General features: G+C 35.5%; 1 protein-coding gene across 1 annotated transcript in view; it reads right to left on the reverse strand.

Annotated features, from left to right (window-relative positions):
• The window catches only part of LOC103273992 (MAM domain-containing glycosylphosphatidylinositol anchor protein 2-like), a 647,680-nt gene that overhangs the window by 276,168 nt on the left and 357,744 nt on the right, over positions 1 to 13,768 (reverse strand). The gene's annotated exons all lie outside the window — the stretch shown is intronic.

Raw genomic sequence — 13,768 nt, forward strand, 5'->3', positions numbered from 1 at the left:
CAGCTACTTGCTTCAGATTGGAGATCATCCCCATTTGTATACTCAGCACTTTTGATTGCAATACGTTTGGGGGAGGAAGGGAAAAGGCTATTTTAGTTAAAGGCAAGTGGAAAGGCTATATTTATATGTAAAAGACAATGTTCTCAAGAATTTCTTGAAATAAATCTTTAACCTAAACTGCAGTATTACTAGCGGAGGCTTTTGATTGTCTGAAAATGAATGCTGGCATATTAGAATTTTTAATTTAGCATTAAACTATAATTAATCTTATCAAATTGGACAATGAATTTGGTGATTTTGTGAAGAAAAACATTATAAGGCTAACCTATATGAAAATCCCTTATAGGAAAATCTGTGTTTTGAAAGTAAAACGGAATAGTTTCCAATACCTAATACTTCGTTTTGTAGAACTTAAATTCACAGGCCACTCATAGAACTCAGCATTAATGGAAAAGGGTGTATTTTATTATCCTTTTCAATTTCAGTTAGAAATTGAAAATAGAAAAGCCCACTTAGAGAGAATAAAACAACTGGTTATTTCCATGTATTTCTAGGTACCAAAGCATAATCCTGTTATTTAATCCTTAAAATTCAGAACTCTGCTCTATATTGGAAAAAACAAACAAAACACAACAACAATAAAAAACAAAAAAACTCTGCTTTCTGTTTGGAAAAAAAAAACAAACCCCACTTTCTAATATCCATCATTATATGACACATAACATTTTACAGCAGAAGGATAAGAATGAGGTTATCCTTTATATTAAATATACAAAGACCTGATATGTCTGCAGAAAACTTCATTTTTCCCAAACACTCCAGAAAACTTCATTTTTCCCAAACACTCCAGAAATCATTTTCCCCAAACACTCCAGTTAACTACAGTGACACTGCTTCTTAGACTAGATTCTTAGAAATATTTTTCTTGATTATATAAATATTTATTAACTAGAGAAAAATTCTCTAAGGGTTAAATTGTCCTTTTTCTTTTGACTTTTTAAAGTAGCTAAACTTAATGCTATGCATCATTCCACTGGTTTGAAAAATTAAATGATGCTTAAACAAATCAAATGTCTATCTGGTCTATAAAACCAATTTATCAAAAATTTTCTGCCATGTCTTTAGACTCTGTCTAGACATTGTAATAATTTGTTTGGTTTTATGGCATTAGAAGTCCTTATCTTTAGTGTTTCTCTGGGTGTTCTGATATGTTTCACACAGTTTCTTGCAAATCATTTCCGACAGTGATCAAATTTTGACTTCAATTTAGATAAGTAATACTAGCAAGGTATTTATTTTTAGACATCTGTATTATATAGCTGTATTCATATTATATAGGCTAGCCAACCCTGATTATAATTAATAAATGCCTAAAAAACAAAAATAGAAACATTTTAATAGAAAATTTACATCCAATTTTATTGGATCCAAAATTTATTTTCATGCTAAATTTAGCTTCATAAGTGATAGCCCACATGTTTGTTAATACATCTAATTATATAATGACATGGCATCTTTTCAGACTAATTTACACTTGTTATTTTTGTTTTAATTTCAAAACAATGCATGTATTGTTATTTTCAAAAACATTGTACACATAAGTAGCTTTATTTAAACTATGTAAATTATACATTAAGTACAATGTGACATTTACAAGGGTTCATTTTCTGCTATTTTTTTCTTTATTTTAACACATTATTAGGAAAGGTAATTGCCTGTATACTGCAGTCATCATGAGCTTACCACCTATCCTGTAGGAGGGTGAAATTTTCCACCAAACTCTAAGTGTTGAAGGTGTTTTCCTTTCAGTATTCATTAAAATATGTGCTCAATGTTTTAGCTGCTCAATGATAAAGTGAACATTTTGGAAGCTTCTTTTAACTATTTCATCTACAGAAAGCTCATATGAAAGTGTCTTGAAGCTCATCAAAGTCAATGCTCTTATTTCCAGCTTAGAGAAGGAAAGTCAGAACATTAAATAACCTGGCCACAGTCCTGTGGCTAGCTGTCACCTAAATGAGACCTAAATTACTGGTTTGTTGTTCTTTTCCCTACTTCATGCTGTCTATTAAAACTATATCTGTTAGAGTTTCATTAGCGCTCTAAATAACTCCCAAAGTAGGCTAGGCTGGGGTGTGAAAAAAGATTGAGAAACTTTTCATGAAGTAGTTCGAACACTGTAACTAAATTAAGAATACAAGCAGTCGAATTGCTCCAGACTTTTTGTCCCAATTCACCATCCTGTTTCCAGTCCCTACCAAATCCATGACATCTAAAACTGCCAAAATAGTATTTTGAAATTTCTATTTAATCATGTCATTTTTCTGCTTAAAAACCCTTAATGTCTCCCTATGACTTTTCACAGTCTTAATAATCTCTCTTACATAGGTGGCATTTAGATCCTCTAAAAGTGTCCTCATACTGACTGTCCAACCTGAAATCCCATTTCCTTGTACTACCAGCCTATTTATCAGTGAGAAAGTAGACAGCCCTGAATTTTAAGTGTCTTTGCTTCTAGTGCTCCCCCATCTAAAATTCCCATACTGGTATTTGGACCCATGTTCCTGGCACCTTCTTAGATTACCTAACTGTGATTCTCTTCTCTTTTTAACAAGAGTTTTCTGTACAGATTGCTTGGTGATTTTCCTTTCACTTAACATTCAGACTTGATATTAAGCTCTCTAGTGCCAGGATGAGCATAATATTGGCATCGGTCCCATATCACAGAATTCAGAGCACAGAGTAGGTATTTATTTAATCATGAATTTATAGTTTCTGTTTGAACAAATATGACACTGACCTCCTATTTTATCAAAATGCCAACTATGATGGTACAGCGTTTTCTTATTATAAATAAAAGTGCAATTTGCAATGTTATACCTGAAGCAAGACATCTTTGATTGTCCCTTGTTGGAAAGAAAACCTCAATTCATCATTCTTAAATTGGACTAAAGGGTTATGATTCCCTTTGCCCTGTAAAGTCAGCCATGAATTTAAATGTTAAAATACCACATGAGACTCATATTCATCCACATTTCCTTGAAGTAAACCAAATCTCATTACATAAAATCTTTCCTAACAGTAATCATATCAACTGTCTTAATCTGAGTAAATTTTGGCTTTGGGTTCAAGAGGTCAGTCTAAAGGGCAAAAGAGAGACATTCTTTATTTTGTTAGAATACACTTTTGAAAGTTAAACTAAATTCTCCCTGGAGAAAGAAAACAAATAAATTATTCTCCAATGAGAACAAGCAGGAGCATTTTTATCCTTTCATCTCATATATAGACTCTCAAGCATGTATTTATTAAGCAAATGCTATAGTAGGCATGAGGCTATTCTCTGAGGATAGGATGATTAACGCCCTGAGCTGCAAAGTTCAGGGGGCTTACAGCCTATTGGGTCTGTCTAATTTATTAAAAGTTATTATAGTTGAACTGGATAGGTATCCTAAAAAAAAAAAGAAGAAGAAGAAAAGAAAGAATACTACATGAGTACAAAGCGGAGAATGGCCAAATCTGCCTGGGGGAGCCTAGTAGATTTCACAAAGTTAGTGACTCTTAACCTAACTTTTGAAAGATACTTTTGGGAACAAAAGGAGAAAGACATTCCAGAGAAGGAAAATAGTTGTGCTCAAAGATATGACTATAAGAGAGCATCTATTGTGTTCCTAAAATAACTATGTTAATACGTGACCCATGTAGTTTACAATTTACTCCAGCCCTGGACACTGGTCCCACTCTCTCAGCTTGCCATTATGTCCCCAGACATAGAAGAGACACTGTGTGGGCCTGGGAGTGGACATGAGGGTAGAGATGAATTCTAGAGGTCTTGTTTGATAGAACTTGTGATTAATGGAATGTGGCAGTGAGGGAGAAAGAGCTAAGATGGCAATGAAGTTTGTACCCTGGTTAACTAGGTGAAAATTTTTTTATTTTTATTTTTTATTTTTTATTTTTATAGAAGATAGTCTCTTGATCACCATAAAGCTCACAGTATTTACAGTCGGAAGAGGATTAAGATGAGGGGCTCTGAGCCCGACTCTTGGGGTTGGGAGCTTGTTAGTGTGAGGACTTAGATGAAACATGATCTTCAGAGAGAAGCTTTTTCCACTAACAAGGGCAGTTCCTGAAAGACATGCTGTTATTAGACAATAATCATTTTGGTATTAGGAGTTTTCTCTCCTCTAAGAGCCACAAAGAAGGGTTGCATCTTTTAGTAAATTCCTAAATCCCTCTATGCAACTATTCTCTGGGAGCTCAAGGTGCCACTAGCATGTTGCTACTCTTCTATACTAGATCAGTGGAATTTATGTTCTTAGCGCAGGTAACAGATCTCTTTGGACAGGTAGTGTGCAGAAAAGGATGCTCACTGATCCTTCTCCTAGAGCTCTGATGAAGAGACCAGTAAACCACCCGGCACCAGCATCCCACCCCCTCCCCCTGCCCTGGGCACTCCAGATTCTGTGGAGACAGACACAGACAGAGAAAGATAAACGAGAGAAAGAGAGCTTCATACCTTACTGCTCTCACATGGCTAGACTAAGGTAAAAGTTGGTAGATATTAATCAAATTTTCCTTCCTTTTTCTCCAGACTTAAGTGATCGTATGCCTTCATAATGCATTTTTCAGTTTTCTATAAAACATCTTACATCTAGCTAGTTGGAATTGACAATGATTGATCTCTTTTGCTTATTTCAAAAAATTTTAATATAGCATATGTGTATAATACTTCTAGGAGATGGTAGCTTCCATTATCCTTAATTCTTTTTTTTTCCTTTCTGAGTTTCTGGCTTAAAATAGTATGTGAGATCTGTCCTATCTCCCTTTACACAATTCCCTTCTATTATGGCTTTTAAATTATAGTATGTATATAGTCCTAGTTCATAATTATTCCTGTTCTTGTTGTTAACTCCATAGCCTAACATCTTCCTCATTAGGCTAGTGACATTACATGATTTATTATCACAAACTCAGATAGAGAGGAAGAGAATATGAATATTTAAGGGAGCAAATGAAGAATTCAGGTTTTTTTTTTTTGTGGGAGAGGGTTGGTGAGTGGCACGCTGACAGTGAGCTAACCAAAGATTAACAAGATTAACAAGTTGTTGCTGGACATAAGTTTTAGAGTTTTTCAATGGTAGTTGAGTTGATGAGATTTCTAAGGGAGAACATGTAGAGTGAGAAATTAAGAAGTTAATATTAAAACCACAATGAATGTGAATTCTTAACTAGAGAAGCCAAAGTAAAAAACTTTATAAAGTCAGAGAAGTAGAAGGAAAACAAAAAACTGAAGTGTTTTAAATGATATATGAAGAGAAGTTTGAGCACAATGGACTATCCAAAAAAAATCACTTGCTATAGAGTTGTCGATTAGGAGCAGCATGGGCAAAAAGTCATGGCCTTTGAGAATTAAGATGGCATTGGTAAACACTGAGTGAGATATGTCTGTAGAGAAGTGGAGTCAACATATGAATGAGGTGAGGTTTGGAGGAGGAGAAAATCTTAGTTGTCAAACCAAGTTTAAAGCACAAAATAAAATTGCTATTGAGGATTACCCATATGTCAAAAGGAATGGCAAGTGGAAAATTGAATCTTTGAATACTGTTAGATCACCATTTTAGGATTTATACCATAAAAAAACCCATATAACCTTTTACCTTTCAACATAACTGCAACTTTTTGCCACTGCTATATTATGTTCCAGGATCCCTCATGCATTTAAAAGAAAAACAAAAAACAACAAAACTCCCCTAGAATCCCACTTTCTTTCTTTTTTCTTTTTTGTCCTTTCTGTTTCTTTATTCTTTTACAAGTTCAATTTTACCAACTTTACCACCTATGAAGAAACTGCTCAAAGCTTGTCTAAACTCTTCTGTAAAATACACAGGGTTAATCCCCACAGCATTTAGGTATGCTACAGCATATCAATATGCTTAATCATTCTTCCATTAAAAAAAAGAGACACATCAACAGCATTTACCTTCTCATCAACCTTTACCCCTTTGAATTTCCTCCACAGTCTAGTGATTCGAAATGATAACACACACTCTTAGCCGTACTTTAACACATACTTCTCAGTTCCCTGCAGTCTGGTTTCTGCCGTGCCACTTGTATTTGTAAAAGAATAGGGTAGGATGGTGGCTCATGTGTCATCCCAGCACGTTGGGAGGCAGAAATAAGAGGATTGCCTGAGCCCAGGGGTTCGAGACCAGCCTGGGCAAGACCTCATCTCTACAATAAATCAAAAAATTAGCTGGGCATGGTGGTGCACGCCTGTAGTTCCAGCTACTTGGAAGGCTGAGGTGGAAGGATCACCTGAGCCCAGCAGGTCGAGGCTGCGGTAGCTGGGAGGTTGCCGTTGCACCCCAGCCTGGGTGACAGAGTGAGACTCCAACTCAAAAAAAGAGAATAGGGTAGGGAAATAGAAGACCACTTTGGTAAACTGCTATATTTTTTGTCATAATTTTGATCCTTGTCTTACCTTTAGCTTTAGATTACCTGCCCTTGCTTCTATGCAAACACCTTTTGATTTGTTTGGCTTTTTTTGTTTGTTTGTTTTTGTTTGAGTTGGAGTCTTACTCTGTCACCCAGACTAGAGTGCAGTGGATGCTCCCAGCCACCGCAGTCTTGACCTGCTGGGCTCCGGCGATCCTTCCACTCAGCCTTCCAAGTAGCTGGAATTACAGGCATGCGCTACCACACATGGCTGATTTTTTGATTTATTGTAGAGATGAGGTCTCGCCGCCCAGGCGGGTCTCGAACCCGCGGACTCAGGCAATCCACTCACCTCAGCCTCCCAAAGGCGCGGGATTACAGGCTGAGCCACCGAGTCCGGCTTCAAAGACCTTTTGAAACCACAAACTTGCCCTACACTTCAAAACAATACAGACAATTATTTTTGTTTGTTTGTTTGTTTGTTTGTTTTTGAGTTGGAGTCTCACTCCGCCCAGACTGGAGTGCAGTGGCTGCTCCCGGTCACCTCAGCCTCTACCTGCTGGGCTCCGGCCACCCTTCCGCCTCAGCCTTCTGAGTAGCACAGACAATTATTATATCCCACTTCCGTACTCACCGAAGCCGTGACTGCAAACACATCCCCAAACATGCTTGTAAGCAAAATGCTCAACTTGTATACCTATTCCAATAATTTCCTCAAACAATTGTTAAATCGACTCTACTTGCACAAAACCTACTTGTGTAGCTAACCCTGACTTGTACCCCCAAATCTCCATAATAAAATAGAATGTAAAAAAGGAAAAAAAATCCTGTTAGATTTTTCTGCTATTGTCATTTATGTCTTCCCAAATAAATATTCCAATACACAGACAACATATAGATTATTTTAAATCAGCCTTCAACTCATTTGTTTGTTTTTAACTTTATTTTGTTATAAAGATGTGGGGTACAAGTCAGGATTAGGTACATAAGTGGTCTCCGTGCAGGTGGAGTTTTCCATTGATTATTTTGAATAAGCCACACTTTAAGTATCAATGTGAACTCACTTCTCCACTCCCTCTACCCACCCTTCTCTGCCCCTTTATTTGGTTAACATTGTATTCCTGTCCTCTAGGGGAAAATATTTTTTTTCAATCTTTATTTTTATTTTATTTATTTATTTTTGAGTCAAGGTCTCTCTCTGTCACCCAGGCTGGAGTGCAGTGGCATACTCATGACCACTGCAACCTCAATCTAGTGGTCTCAGGCGATCCTTCTGCCTCAGCCTTCCGACTAGGTGGAACTACAGGCACGTGCCACCACACCCAGCTAATTGTTTGATTTATTATAGAGAAAAGTTCTCACCGTGTTGCCCAGGCTGGTCTTGAACCCGTGGGCTCAGGCAATCTTCTCCCCTCAGCCTCCTGAAGTACTGGGATGATAGGTGTGAGCCACTCTGCCCAGCTCTGATCTTTAATTTGATAAGATGTAAAATGAAAAAATCTTATTTTCCTCATGTAACTTTAGTAAAAAGCTTTGATTATGAAAGGTTTTTAATGTTTCATATTATTTCCTCTGCATATGTTAAGTAGCATTGTTATAAATTGATTGAGCCACTCTGAGAGATTCTCTAAAACCCAGAAGAAGGTAAGAAAACTAAACCCGGAGCTTCTGGTTTTAGAAGACAACTATTAATGTTTGCTACATAAGAAAATTTGATGTAATTATTTAGGTTAATGCTAGCTGAGAACTTGAAGAAAAAGGTTTAAATGTTTAAATTACATTAAAATTTAATTTAATTTTAAATTCAGACAAGTTATCTGTGTGCAATATACTGTATATCATTTAAAATAGATGAAAGCTTGTCATCAAAAGAAAGCAATGACATTCAATAACAATTTAATTTGAACTGTTACATTAAATTTACATACATTTTAATGGTGAACAAGAAAGAATGTAATTTAAATTTTAAAGTTCAAGCAATGATAAAAAGCAATAATGTTTTTTGTGTAAAAACTACCTTGTTCAAATCAAGATATTAATTTCATAAAAAATGGAATCCAAAACTGCAATTTATTAGTCTGAATTATCTTCCACAAAGTGATGTGTGTGTGTCCTATTTTTTAAAACACAGTACTATTAATTTTAAAATGTTGCTTCATGAAGGTTTCCATATTTGCAACTTCAGATTTCATGAGAAATACCTTTTTTTGTTTTCATCTAGAAGAGTTACCTATTAGCATCTAAGGCTAAAATTTCAAAGACTCTTGCATGTTTTATAGATGAAAAAAATAAAAGTTTCACTGGGTTTAGGGTTCTTAACATTCTTTTAAATGCAGCATTTGACAACCTCTGACAAGAGTGCTGCAAAGGAACCATGAACCATTATATCTACACAGTCATGCGTGGTCATGGGTCATTGTTGTCCCCGGTTTCTATATGACCATTCCCCCCCCCAAGCCCCTCACTATGCTATTCCCAGTACTGCCCAGCAGAACTATTTGACCGGCACCTGAAGAACATTTGAAAATCCATTAAATATTTCACTAATCTCATATTTTACTCAAAGGATTTTTATAAGCTAAATGAATTATCCCAACTTAAAGTACATATTACAGAAGCTGAACTTCCCCTTTTTGGGTATAAATATGATATTCTATACACAAGTCCCTGTTTTTGTATTGGATCCTATGCCACATTCTGAATTGTCTCCCACTAAAGTATGAAATAGGCCTTTACCTAATCAGTAAACTTTAGACAAAAAAAAACTATTCCAGAAATTTTGAAGGTTAAGTTATAGACTATAAAATAAACAAGCAAAAAAGTGAGATAAGCACAAAGAAGTTTTCCTCTTGCTTTTATGGTACCATTCTTTATGGGTTTTAAAATTTATGTGAGAACGTAGTGAAAGAGGTAGAGAAACTATTATAACACTGCAGGAGAGGACAGCATGTAATCCTTAAAATCTTCTGTTAGGTCTTCCCCTTTAAACCAACCTTGTGAAATGGTTTCCTTTTATAGTGTCAGAAGCCATATACTATGTGGTCAATGAACTCACCAAGGTTCTTTGAACCAAGTCTTCCTCGTCTCTTATGAATTATTATTGCACCTTAAGGGATCTCCAGAAGGCAGAGGTACTAATGACATCATTTTTTTAACCCCCTGGATTAGCATATATACCTAAATATAGTCATCCTTCTCTAAAATTAAAATCTTTTCAATTTTTATGAAAACAACCACAATGTCCCAGCAAATACTAATCACACTGAAATTAGCATCATCATTGTGCCCCAACCTTAATCACACATGGGGTATTTTGAGAGAACCATTATTCCTTCCAGCCTATTTCATCAAGAAAACAAATGAAATTGACGACAGAATATGCCAAAAATGAAAACTTAAATTTGCTTTTCCAAGAGTGGCAATGCTAGGCAGATAATTTTTTTTTTTTTTTTTGAGTTGGAGTCTCACTCTGTCGCCCAGACTGGAGTGCAGGGGCCGCTCCCGGCCCCCGCAGCCTCGACCTGCCGGGCTCCGGCGATCCTTCCGCCTCAGCCTTCCGAGGAGCCGGAATGACAGGCACGCGCTACCACGCCCGGCTGATTTTTTGATTTACTGTAGAGATGAGGTCTCGCTGCCCAGGCGGGTCTCGAACCCGCCGGCTCAGGCAATCCACTCACCTCAGCCTCCCAAAGGCACTGGATTACAGGCTGAGCCACCGAGCCCGGCTTAGGCAGAGAATTTTAAGGATCGGCCGGTCAACTTTCCCATTGTTTCACTCCATTGAGAAATCACTGCCAATGCCTGTGACAAGCACCAAGAAGGATAAATTCCTGAGCATGTCACAAAAATGCCTTTTGGACCCTAGGAGAGCAGGATCAGTGAGATAATGCTACACACACTAAGTCTGGCACTTTTCCCTTTCTAAACCAACCAGAACAGTTATTACAAGGCAAGAATGATTCAAACTCTACTGGGATATTACCCACATAGATTGATAATTTATTAAATACCACCCACCTGTGCAATGCACGCTATTTTAATATCTCTAGACCTCTCCCAAACCCTAAAAAGCATATGTTTTTATTTCCATTTGAAAAAGCAAATATCTCCAGTGAAGGTTGTGAATTGCCAAAGCTTAGTTTTGACTCCAATTCTGTCTTTATGCTAGAAACAAATTTTGTGATTTTTGTTTATAAAAAATACTATAAAAATAATTCATTTTTCACTTTACCCTACTCCATTCCCATTTTTAAAAGTCTAGACATTCCTTTATGTCTTTGGAATTTCAAGGGAAAGAATATAATACAGAAAAAGAATTTTCAATCATTTATATTCCAATAAACAAAAAATACTTTTATTAAATTAATTGATTGCACAAGAGTTCAAAGTAAAAACATCTCTCTAAATTGTACATGAAACATAAGTAGTTATTAGTAAATACTATCACATTATCATTCAACTCCTAACTGTTTAAGTATTAGGCTTTTTTGACAATCTCAAAAAAAAAAAAAAAATACAGACAGAAGCTGAACCATCCAAAATTTTGCACAAACAATTCCATTTCCATTAAGGATGGAGTTTTTAAATTGGTTCTGTGAATACATACCTCAGTGATTCATATCTATGGCAACATGGCATGGCATTTCTCAGGAGCCCTGTTGTACCTGCCATTTCCCAGATCACCTGTAACCAATCTCTCATGGCCAACTCTCATACCTTCCCCTTTTCACGACCAACTGCGTTCCTTTAGTTTGTCAGAGAGCGACGCCCAGCTCTCAATGTCAAAAATGTTATACATTATCCAAAGTAAACTCATAAATACTCCTTCTAGGAATTGGCATGATTGTTATTAATAATGCTAAGGTTTGTGAATAAAACAACAATACGAGGAATTTGGAGTTTCACAAAAATCTTAAGAATAGCAGCAAATCAAATTGGGGACTCACAACACTTAGGTGTACAAGATTTTAACATTTTATTTTATATATTTCACCTATTTTCTCCATTAAAAACTTCTAACTGTGGTATTTATCTGCAATTTTTAGACAGCAAGGAAATACATAAAAAGTAACTGAGTAAATAATCACTTGTAGTCATAATTCCTTATTGTTAAATGTAGAATTTTTTTGCTTAAATTCTCATGGCACCATTTGCACAACTTTAATTTTAAATGTTATCTTAGAAATCATTCTAATTTTACCCAGAAGTGATGAGATTATGTATATGTTAGATGTTAAACCAAATAAGCTATTCAGACTTTAACTGATCCAAGTTTTAAAACAGCTGGGTCAATGCTTTCCAAAATCTACTTTCAAAACCAAGTGGCCTATCAACATGCTCAATGTTCTTCTATCTAAATAATTTTTAAAAATCTAAATGATTTAGATTTATTTGCCTAAGATATTCATAAATATAATAAGTAGATTAGTTAGTTATTAATTACTCTTAATGTTGGAGTGTAAGGTAATATATACCTCCATACTTGTTGCATGGAGTCATTACAATTTTGGGGAAGCAGTTTGACAATGTAGATGCAAATGTTACATATACATAACAGTTGTTCTATCTTAAAAATATTACTGTAAGAAGACCAATTGCCTATATATATATATATATATAATAGGAAAACACCATATATATAATAGGAAAACAGGAAACAATAGCATAAATTAAAAACTATATTTGCAGCTCCAAATACACTGACATGGAAAAATATTGGTATCATTTGATTTTTAAAAAATATATTAATAGTTATATAATAGATTTAGAAGAGTGTGGATTGTATAGAGAGGGAGTATGCACTGTGGATTTAAGCAAAGGTTGTAAATCCAGGTGTCTAGGTTCAAATACACACTCTGACATTAACTGGGTGACATTAATCAAATGATTTGACCTTTCTGTGCCTCTGTTTCTATATCTGTAAAGTTGATTAATAATTGAAACTTCCTCAAGGGATTTTATGATGATGCGATGATTAATGATCAATGGAACAGAGTCCCGTCCATAGTGAGCAGGCAGCAGATGAAAGCCTTTATATTTTTGAATTTATTTATAAACTTTGTACATGTAGAGATTATATGTACACATAGGCATTCTTATAAAGATATTCTAGGAATTTTTTCTCTTAAAAGATAAGAGATAATCACAAGCAGGAAAAGGTATGACTGAGTGTAGGCACTAGAGAGCTTTTAATTTTTAAATGATTGAAAAATTATAACCATAAACATGAAGCAATAAAGTAGTACATTAATAAAATGTGAAAAATGCATAAGTGGAGATTATACTAGCAATACAAAAATGGTACAAACTATTGACATGGAAAGAATTCCATAATATATTGCATAAATATATTAGAATCATGTCCATGTTATGACCTCGATCATGTTCCATTGCATACCGTGTGCCTAGAGACACTTGTTGACTAGAATGATATCTCGGGGCAGTTAATTTCCTGTTATCTTTGCTTTTTGTTTAATATGGTTCCGTATTTTTCTTTTTCTTTTCTTGTTTTTTTACAATAAGCACATTTCCCCCCAAAACGAACAAAATGATCTTGTAGTTTATTTCTAAATTTTGAAGCCAAACTCTGCCTCTCTTACTGTAATACTTTCTCTACTTCCTCTTCGCAGTTACCCTAATTCTCTTAATCCAGACGGATAAAGGAAACACTTATCTCTCAGGACCCACTATATTTTTCCCCATGAACTTCAGGCCATTTTTTTAATTGACTTAGAATCTTCTGACTTCTTAAATTTTATTTCTGGACTTCACAAATCCTATCATCTTCTTTGCCCTGCCAAGATTGCCTGAAGCATAACCAACACCTCTGTTTATAACTTTTAACAAGTTTGACTTTTTCACTTATTGCATCACTCTAAGTGCCTGCCGTTGCAGGATCTCAGTAAACATCATGTGATATTGAAATCTGAAGTCACTATTGGAGAATGACAATCATTTCTTTTCATTTTCCAAAATGCCAATGTAGACTTGTGTTCGTCCTTCTCCCAAGTTCCTTAAAGAATGTCTTAAGAGCTTCGTGCTTTCTCCCAAACTAATTTACCTCTTTTAAACTCATTTGTGTAGCGAATAAGAAAAAATCCATTGGCTGCCGAGCTCATTATGGCTACTAGCTAGTTCTGTCCACTTCACCCAACAATAAATCGCCACTTGTGCATCATCTTACCCTCCCCCACTTTTACTGGCCACGGCTCCCAGGGCCTGTTTCCCAAAAGCCAACATTATAATTTTGCATTATCAATATAATATAAAGCAGTAACTACAACAGTCATCTGTAGAAATGCATCAATTTTAGATAAGTTTCCTGTGTAGTGAA

Source organism: Carlito syrichta, unplaced genomic scaffold (genome assembly GCF_000164805.1).
Source record: "Carlito syrichta isolate Samal-C Ts95f unplaced genomic scaffold, Tarsius_syrichta-2.0.1 Scaffold314333, whole genome shotgun sequence".
Taxonomy (NCBI): Eukaryota; Metazoa; Chordata; class Mammalia; order Primates; family Tarsiidae; genus Carlito; species Carlito syrichta.